General features: G+C 37.0%; 1 pseudogene; it reads right to left on the reverse strand.

Annotated features, from left to right (window-relative positions):
• Positions 1–8,483: 8,483 nt before the first annotated feature.
• LOC119804411 lies at positions 8,484–9,506 on the reverse strand (annotated as a pseudogene).
• Between the last annotated feature and the right edge of the window lie 738 nt (positions 9,507–10,244).

Raw genomic sequence — 10,244 nt, forward strand, 5'->3', positions numbered from 1 at the left:
AGGAGTGGAGTTGGGTATCGTTTGAACACATTTTAATCATATTAGAAAATGTAAATTAATAAATACTTTTTAAAATAAAATGTTTGATTACATTTTGCCTGGTATTACATTAACTTAACAAAGTAACTAGTTAGAAGGACTGATTATTGTAAATCACTATCAAGTTGTAACAAGGAACAAAATAAATGCTTTATTCTTGTTGGGAAAAATATGGTCATAGGAAGGAAGAAGTTTAGGGAAGAAACTTAGTGGGTAGAGTTGGTAGGAACTCTAACAAGTTGTATAAAAATCTATAGACTTTGCTTGGGATAACCCCTCTGTATGCTGTCAATGTTTTATTGTCATTCGTTAATTAAGAAGCTGATTTGGCCTATGGCAGGGTAGAATATCGCTAGGCAGGAAATTCAAACAGAGATGCAGGGTGAAAAAAGGCAGAGCTGGGGAGATGCCAGTGTCCATAAGACTCAATCTTTGGCCTTTACTTGACTGTCAGAAAAGCGGAAAGTAGGAAGGCAAGGTTTAAGTGGGAAGATCTGAACTTAGTTTTGTCTATGCTGGCTGTGGAGGTTTCTATCAGATACACAAATGAAGATAGAAATGTTGGCTATATTATTCAAAGTGTAGGGATTTTTTTGAGTGACAGATAGGCTTGTAAATGCCATAAATACCAAGAATCACAATTGGAATGCTTATAAAATGATGGAAAACTATATAAATGAATGATTTTGGCTGGGCTGCTATGGGACTTAAGACAGGGTTAAGACATCAAATTTGGTAATAGTCTGGTAAACGAGCCAAATAAAATCTATTGGCAGGCTATATATAGCTTTGAGTAGCCAGCTTTCTACCCTTGAGCCTTGAATAGTCACTCTTGAGATCATAAACATACACATACATGATGTGCCATTAGAGTGAATGTATTAGGGTATAGGAAAATGCCAAGTTAAAATTCCAGAGGAACACCTTAAAGAACTGGGAACTATCTAGATATGTGTCTCATTATCGAGTTTTGAGAGAATGTACTTTGCAATTATTTTCTCTGGCTCTGTAGTTACATTTTTGCATCCTTGTAGAAGGGTCATTCACAGAGAGAAAATTATGAATTTAGCTGAAGTCCAATTTATCAGCTTTCCTTTTGTGAATTGTGTTTTTTTATCTATCTTAGTTGTAATAGTTTCTTTTGTGTGCTTTAAAAAAAGGGATTTGTGGTTTTATGTTAGTGTAAGGTCATGATCAATACTGCATTAATTTTTGTAGAAGATGTGAGATTTAGATATTGGATCATATTTTGACTGTGGGAGTCCAGTTGCTCTAGTCCCACTGTTTAACTATTTTCCACTGAATTGATTTCATTTCTTTGTTAACTCTTAGATGTGTGTGTGTGTGCATGCGTGCATGCATGTGCACACACACTATCTACTTGTGGATTTTTATTTTATTCCACTGATTTACATAGTCCTCTCTATGCCAGTGCCACACAGTATACATTACTGTAGCTTACAGTGAGTCTTCAAGTAAGGTAAATCTCTTCTCTTCTTGCTGCATTTTTCTTTAAAAAAATATTTTGGTGGGGATAATCAACCTCTCTGATTGGATTTGGAACCTGCCTCATGGCTATACTGTAAATCTGTCCAAAATCCCATGATGGGAGAGGTCACAGGCCTTAGGGATGAGCCTACTGATATTGTTTAGGTAACTTAACAAAATGTCAATATGCCTTCTAGATATTTGTTTATACTCATAGACAAACACTACTCTGCATTAATCAGAGAAGCCTCTCAATCCAGGAAATGGTGGCGAATGCCCAGGCCCATAGCTATAGAAAATGAAGAGAATAATTGACAGTAAAGTGCCCAGTCCTTAATAAGACATTTTAGACCAGGCCCTATAAGGCTCAGGGAACACTGTGGAAGAGGGTGAGAAAGAATGTAAAAGCCTGCAAATAGAGAGAAGAGATGAAAGGCCACCTCTGGGTAAGACACTTCCATTGCAATCATGAGCTCACAGTGGTTGCAGATGCCTGCACTGAGTTTTTATAAGAATATGGTGTCAACAGTTGAGTGTGGGTAGAGAAGGGGCACAGAAGTCCCTACTCCTCTCTGATGAACTATTTGGTACTGATGGATTCAGGGAAAGGGGAATCATTGATTTTCATTGTATACCTTTTGGTGCTCTCACGAGGCTCCAACGATATTGTAGTTCACTAATCACACAAATGTTCCCAATTCAACAAAATGGGTTACAAAAGCAACCCAAAAGCCCTGATTCTAGGAAAGGAACTGGTAGTTATGAGGAGAGGGTTGATAGGGATGTGAGGCTAGATAAGAGAGGGTGTGGGGGAGAGAATATATTATGTGCATCTGTGAAATTGCCAAATCATAAAATTAATAAATAAAAATATTTTACCTATTTTGGTTTATTTACCATTCCATAGAAACACTGGATTGCATTTTCAAAACTGCTGGAGATTTTGTATGTTTTAAGTTTTATTTGAAATATAACTATACCATTTCCCCTCTTGGCTTTCATCCCTCCAACTTCGCCACTTAGTGATACTTGTGTGTGTATGATTTTAGGATTGACCAATTGCTTTTAAATAATAAATTAGGGGCTCATCCTAGAGAAAGATGAACTCTCCTTCACGCAGCAATGGTTAGTTGCCTGTAGTTCTTTGTCTATGGTGGCGGGGGCTTTGTGAGATGTTCCCCCCTGCAGTGATAAACCACGTTATTCTTAATATCTAAATTTGTGTTTTCTTTTAGCCGTGTCAGCCTTTCTTTTTTAAAATTTCTAAAAAAAATATTTATTTATTTATTTATTTATTTATTTATTTATTTATTATGTATACAATTTCCATCTGTGTGTATGCCTGAAGGCCAGAAGAGGGCGCCAGACCTCTTTATAGATGGTTGTGAGCCACCATGTGGTTGCTGGGAATTGAACTCAGGACCTTTGGAAGAGCAATGGCAATGCTCCTTAACCACTGAGCCATCTCTCAGCCCCCAGCCTTTCTTGAGGCTATTAATTCTATTGATCTTTCCAAAGTACCAGTTCTTCATTTTACTGATTTTGTTAGTTCTGTTTTTATTTTGTGGGACTTCTGTTCCTTAGTATTTCTTTTTCTTCTGCTTGCTTTGGATTTAATTTTCTCTGTCTATATTCATTGAAATGAGGGCTTACATTATTGATTTGAGACATTTCTTTTTTTAATATTTAGTCACATAATCTCATCTTAGGATTTGCTGTGTTCACAATTTTGGTATGCTATTTTTATATTTCAAAGCATTTTAATGCCCTTCAAGATTTCTTCATTGATGCATGAATAATTTTGAAATGTGTTTTTTTTTTTGTTTCTAAGTGCTTGGATAATTTCCTTTTATTTTCTGTTACTTATTTTTTTATTCTATTCTGGTTGAAAATTATATTTGGCATGGCATAAATTCTCTGAGGCTTATTTTATGGCTCAGGATATGGTCTATGGTGAAATGTTCCATAAACACTTGAAAAGTATGTATATTTATCCCTCTTTGGGTACACGTTCCTATATCTGTCCATTAGATCTTGTTGGATAATTATACTGTTCAATTTTAGAATATAACAGAGTTTCTATCTAGTTCTATGAATTGCTATTGCCTGGATTTTGAAATATTCAGTTATGATTGTGGAGATATCTATTTCTATATCAACAAGTCTTTGTTTATCTTCACTTTCTCGGCTCTGTTGTTGCATGTGCATTTAGATAGCTATTTCTTCATGATAATTAGTTTATGTGGTGATCCTCTTTGTTTCTGGAAATTCTATTTGTAAAAAGTTTACCTTATCGGATACTATGATTCCTATTTTATTTTATAGATGTGTTCTGTAAAAATATTATGTATATATGCATATATTTGTACATACACACATGTCCCTAAGTTTATTTTCAGCATATTTTTAACATTATATTTGAAGTGAATTTCTTAGAATTGTGATGTAGGTGGGTCTTCTGTTTTGTGTTGATTTCATTGGTTAAATAAAGAAACTTCCTTGGCCCTTTGATAGGACAGAAAATTAGGTAGGTGGAGTAAACAGAACAGGATGCTGGGAAGAAGGCAGTGAGGCAGACGCCTCAGGCAGATGCCATAGCTCTCCTCTCTGAGATGGATGCAGGTTAAGAATCTTCTTGGTAAGCCACCACCTCGTGGTGCTACACAGATTACTAAATATGGGTTAAAGCAAGATATGAGAATTAGCTAATAAGAGCCTGAAACTAATGGGCCAGGCAGTGTTTAAAAGAATACAGTTTCTGTGTAATTATTTTGAGTAAAGCTAGCCAGGTGGTGGGAAGCGGTCCGTCACTCCTATCACTAAAGAATTGGATCATAAGGTCATATTCTTAAATACTTTCTTCTAATTTTAATGTTTTGTTCATATATTTAGATGATTTATATTTGGTGCAATTATTGATATCTTAGAGTTTAATTTTCCCATTTTTGTTTTATTTATTTTATTATTTTTAGGCTTTTTCTTCTAGCCTATGAATCACTTGAATATCTTTTAGAATTCAGTTTTGATTTAAATATGTTTTAGTATCTTTCTTTATATAGCATTTTAATACATGCTTTTATTGTCAAATCATGCATACATAACTTATCAGTCTATTGGTGCCACTGTTTTACCAGTTTGAACCATAGGGATCTTACATTCATGTTTTTATGTTTATTATAAATAAATACAACTGTTGTAAATATTTTATCTGCATATACTTAGAGCTGTATCAAATAGTTACAATTTGTTCTTAGACCCTGAAACATAATTTAGAAAACATAAGAGAGTATTAATACATATTTCAATATTTTTGTTGCTATATATTTTTTTTTTACTTTTTGATTGTCTTTCTAGAGAACCTCTTTTAAAAAATTCTTATCTTTTGTTTATTTGGTTTTGTTTTGGGGAATTTATTGAGAAAGGGTCTTTTAGGCAGAGTTTTTCTGTGTCCTGGCAGTTGCTCCCACATAACCACAAGAGACACTAATATTAATAAATGCTCAGCTGATAGCTTAGGCTTGTCTCAGCCAGATCTTATAACTTAAATTAACCCATTTCTACTAATCTATATGCTGCCCCATGGCTCGATAACCTCATATATATACCTTGTTGCTTCTTCTGTGTCTAGCATGTGACTCTCTGACTCTACTGTTTGCCTTCCTAGCATTCTTAGTTTGAATTTTCTGCCTAACCTTATGCTGTTCAGCTACTGGCCAGTTAGCTTGTTTATTAAACCAATCACAGTGAAAAATCTTCATAGTGCACAAAGGGATTATTCCACAGCAGGTCTTATTATGTAGCCGTGACTGGCTTGGAACTCTGAATGTATACCAGGCTGGTCTTGAACTCTCACAGATTTGCTTGCTTCTGTCTATTGAGTACAGAGATTAAAGGTCTGTGCCACAGTACTTGGCTCCATAAGCTATTCTTTTCCTTATCATTCATTATTTATTTATTTTATATCCCATAAGCAATTGTTATGTAAGTCTAAAAGTGACAAATTCTCTTGTAATTTTTTTTTAATCCAAGACTGTCTCAACCAACTCAATTCCTGAAAGACCTTTGTTTCCATGCGGGATCCTCGGTTAGTAATGTTCACATTTTAGCACTTTTACATGTGCCACTTTGTTTGGGCATTTGTGGTTTCTAATAAGAAACTTGTGGTTTCTCAAATTGTCTCTATAAGGAAGGTCCTTCAATTCTTTCAACACCTTCTTTGACTTTAGTTTCAGAAGTTTTACTACGATATGTGTTGGTAAGGATTAGAGCTTCCCCTTTTTGGAGATTACTCAGTTTCTTCAATCTGTAAGTTTGTCTTTAGGGTATTTAAGATATTTTAAATCATTAGTATTTTTATGACATTTTAATCTCTATCCTCTCTCTTCTCTTTTCAATAATTCAATTCAAATAGCTAGATTTTTGTTAAAGCTCTCCAAGCCTATCTGGCTGTTTATTATTTGTCAGTGGATTTTTTATTGTTCACATTAGTCAGTTTCTATTGTTCTATGTTATAGTTCATGAATCCTTTCCTTTATCTAATTTAGTTTGTTGTTGAGCCTGTTGATTTAGTCCTTTATTTTAATAAATTGAGTTTTTGTTTTTAAATTTCCATCTCATTTTCTTTATATGTTATATTTCTTTCCTGATACTTTCTACTGTTTTCCCAAGTCCATTTTTCCCCCAAAGTGTTCTTGAGTGTCTGTGGAATCTGATTATGATGACTATTGTTATACTTTAGGCAACTGATGGAAACAGAGGCAGAGACTCACAGCAGAGCACTAGGCTGAGCTCCCAAAGTCCAACTGAAGAGTAGGAGGAGTGAGAGTATCAGCAAAGAGGTCAAGACCACTGATATAGTTTACCTGAGCTATTTAATGGGAACTCGCCAATTCCAGTCAGACAGGGAAGGAAACAGCATAGAACCAAACTAGTCCCTCTGACTGTGAGTGACAGTTGTATGATTGGGGCAGACTGTGGGGCCACTGGCAGTAGCACCAGGATTTATCCCTACCGTTTGTACTGGCTTTTTAGGAAACCATTTTCTTTGGATGGATACCTTGCTCAGCCTAGATATAGTAGGGGGAGCCTTCCCCATAGCAATGTGCTTTACCCTCTCTGAGAAGTGGATAGGGGGTGGTGAGGGGAGTAGGTGGAAGGAATGGAAGGAGGGGATGGAGTGGGAACTGTGATTAGTGTGGAAAAGAATAAAAGATGGTTTGTTTTCTTTTTAAAAAAGAAAGAAAATTATTAAAAAAGAAATGAAGAAACAAAATTCAAAGAAAATGTCTTCAAAGGCTCACATGTTGAAGCTGTGGTCCATAATGCAATTAACTGAGGCTTTTGGTAAATTACTAGATTACAAGAGATCTTCATGAATTAATTCAGTGACGGGTTGCTGATAGCTTCATACTTTGGTAAACTTTTGCTTTAGTCACGTCCTTCTTTGCCACTGTTCCCATCACTGTCGCATTCTGTCTCTCTCTGGGACTAACAGAAAAAACTCAGTAGACCATGAACTAAAACTTTAAACCTGTAAGTCAAAATGAAACTTTCCTCTTTTAAAATTGTTTCAGGCATTTTATCAGTGATGGGAAGTTAACACAATTTTCAACAACCTCTCAGAGTTTCTAAACTCTGTGTCATCTGATGTCATCTATTGACTGTCTTTGATCATTCAATTGGATATATTCCTGGTCCCTGGTATAAATAGAATTTTACACATTGTCAAATATGTTGTGAAACTTGAATTTTATTTAAATATTTTGTTTTATCCGACCCTTTTAAACAGTATTCTGTCAATTAAAGTAGGATATCAGTTGAGCTAAAAAAAATCTCTCTCCCTTATCCTTTGCTGATACCTAAAGTGGGAGGATCGTCATTACTCTGTACAACGGGAGGATTTTTAGCTCATCCTTGCCTCTATTGATAACTATGGGGGGTGAAAGAACAGGGATCTTTATTTATTGCTGCTCACAGGTTTTCTTCTCTCCCACCACCCCGAGTGGGAAGGATAGAGAGGCCATCGTAATTACTGCTATATGGAACCTTAGTCTCTTCTGATGATGATTTCTAATGGGAGGACTTCATTGTCCCCTTGGCAAGGATGAAGTCCAAACTTCATGCATGGACTTTTCTCACACTCCAATGGGTATTTGAGGATTGTTCTTTATAGTGTCAGAAAAGTAAAAATCTATGCTTCCTACTTGGCTTTTATTGGCATGGGGTAACAGAGAACAATAACATTTTTATGGGGTTTTTGACTTAAGAGGAGTAGTGATTGTTGTTGTATGTTGAGGCTTTTCTCTGCCCTTTGGTTCTAGAGAGCAGGCTTTTAGTTGCAGCTTCCTTGTTTACCTGAACCCAATCAGTGTTCTTGGCATTGCCAGTTCTTTCTGGAGGCTGGGTTTTTGAAACAAAGAGAATCTCAAGAAAGCCCACCACTGTGTTGTTCCTTAGCTACAAAAATCCTTAATTGATCTTCCTTTCCTTCACCTTTCAAAGCCTGCCTAATGTGCTTTACATATACTTTCCACGGATTTTCTTTGTGGTTAGTGGAAAGAATAGAAGGAAATACAGTAGAAGCCATAGGTTATTTTCTTTAATGAAAGTAAAATATTTACAATACTTTGAAAACCCACAGTAAACCATAAGAAAATACATATTGCTGTATGTTGCATTGTGTATGTCCAGATTCTAGTTTAGAAAAGACCATGTTCAACATTTTCAACTGTTTCTCCTCTGTTATGCAGTCCCCCTTTCTCTCTCTCTCTCTCTCTCTCTCTCTCTCTCTCTCTCCTCTCTCTCTCTCTCTCTCTCTCTCTCTCTCTCTCTCTCTCTCTCTCTCTCTCTCCTCTCCTCTCTCTCGTCTCTCCGTCTCTCTCTCTCTCTCTCTCTCTCTCCTGACAAGTATTTCCATGTTTCAGTTTAATCTGGCTGAGTTGGTTGCTTTGAGGAAATTAGTCAAAGGAACCAAATTCTATTCTCTCAACTGACAATTCCAAATTTTCCTTGGCTTCAGACTTGGCCAGTGCTGCAGTAGCATCAGGAACAATAGCAGTGATGGCAGCTACAGCAGCAGTAGCCATGAACACAGGTGGATCAGTCAAGAAGGCCTTGGCTTTTTTCAGCAAGTGAGAAGGCAGACTCATTCTCCACAGACAAAGGCAGGACCTGCTTGTATTGATGATAGAATGTGACTCTAAGTCAGCAGTTGGGTAACCAATCTGCAGACAAACACTGGCAACATTGAGGACACTCTCCAGGAAGTCAGACTGCAGAGATTGCTTTGTGATGCCATGTACCTTAGAGCTATAGATGCTTCCATTGTCAATCACCTGCTGGATGATCAGCCTAAAGCAGAAGGGATAGATTGTTAAGACTGTTCCGTACTGTGGCTTTGCTAGGTCCCACACTGTCTCCAGCTGCACATCATTCAGACTTTCAGTGGTAATCCCTGGAGCTTTCAGTGGTGATGCCTAAGGCTTTTAAGAACAGAATCTTCAGCTGGCCTTAGTGGTGCACACACCTTAATCCAGCACTCAGGAGGCTAGAGGTAGGTGGATATCTGTGAGTTCGAGGCCAGCCTGGTCTACAAGAGCTAGTGCCGGGACAGGCTCCAAAGCTACAACTGAGAAACCCTATCTCGAAAAAACAAACAAAAAGACGGAATCTTCCGGGCCCCAGGCTTTTTTTTATCTGGGCTGATAAAGTTGACCTTCACATGGGGTGGTGGCACCACATAGTTGCCAGTCAATCCTATATTGGCCAGTATGCCTCCTGATCATAGTGAAGTCTTCTTTGATGAACATAAATCCTGCATTCTCCTTGAATATGAGGTAAAGGGTTTCTCCAGAGCTGAGGTTGTTTTCTAGGTGTCTGCTGATGGGCTTTAAGTATGATGCTGTTCTTGCTTGTTCAGCACACAAACCTCCCCTTGAAAGGATCTGCTTGGAGCCCACATTGTGCCCACAATGAAGCATTTTTGGATGATCATCCTAAAGTGTGGAGGCTTTTAATAACAGTATTTGGACTTTTGATAGGATCCTGTCTTGGGGGGGCATTTGGCAGTGTGTCAGATATTGCCACCTACAGGGATTAAAGGTGAGAGCAGTAAGAAACAAAGGGGGATCAAAGGGGATACAAATTGAAAAGGAAGAAATCAAACTCACTATTTGGACAGACGAATATGATAGCATACATAAGTGACCCCAAAAATTCTATCAGGGAACTCCTATAGCTGATAAACACCTTTAGTCAAGTAGCCGTATACAAGATTAATTCAAAAACGATATACAAACAATAAAAGGACTGAGAAAGAATCAGAGAAACATTACCCATCAAAATAACACAACAAATAACATGAAATATCTTGTGGCAACACTAATCAAAGAAGTGAAAAGACCTATACAAAAAGAATTTTAAATCTGTTTTTTAATTGAGTGCTACATTTTTTCTGCTGCTCCCCTCCCTGCCCTCTCCCCTCCTCACTTCAACCCTCCCCCAAGGTCCCCAAGCTCCCAATTTACTCAGGAGATCTTGCCTTTTTCTACTTCCCATGTAGATTAGATCTATGTAAGTCTCTCTTAGAGTACTCATTGTTGTATAAATTATCTGGGATTGTGGTTTGTTTTAAGAAAGAAATTGAGATGATATAAGAAAATGGAAAACTCTCTCATGATCATGGATTGGCAGGATTAACATAGTAAAAATGACCATCT

This window comes from Arvicola amphibius, chromosome X (genome assembly GCF_903992535.2).
Source record: "Arvicola amphibius chromosome X, mArvAmp1.2, whole genome shotgun sequence".
In the NCBI taxonomy this organism is placed as follows: domain Eukaryota; kingdom Metazoa; phylum Chordata; class Mammalia; order Rodentia; family Cricetidae; genus Arvicola; species Arvicola amphibius.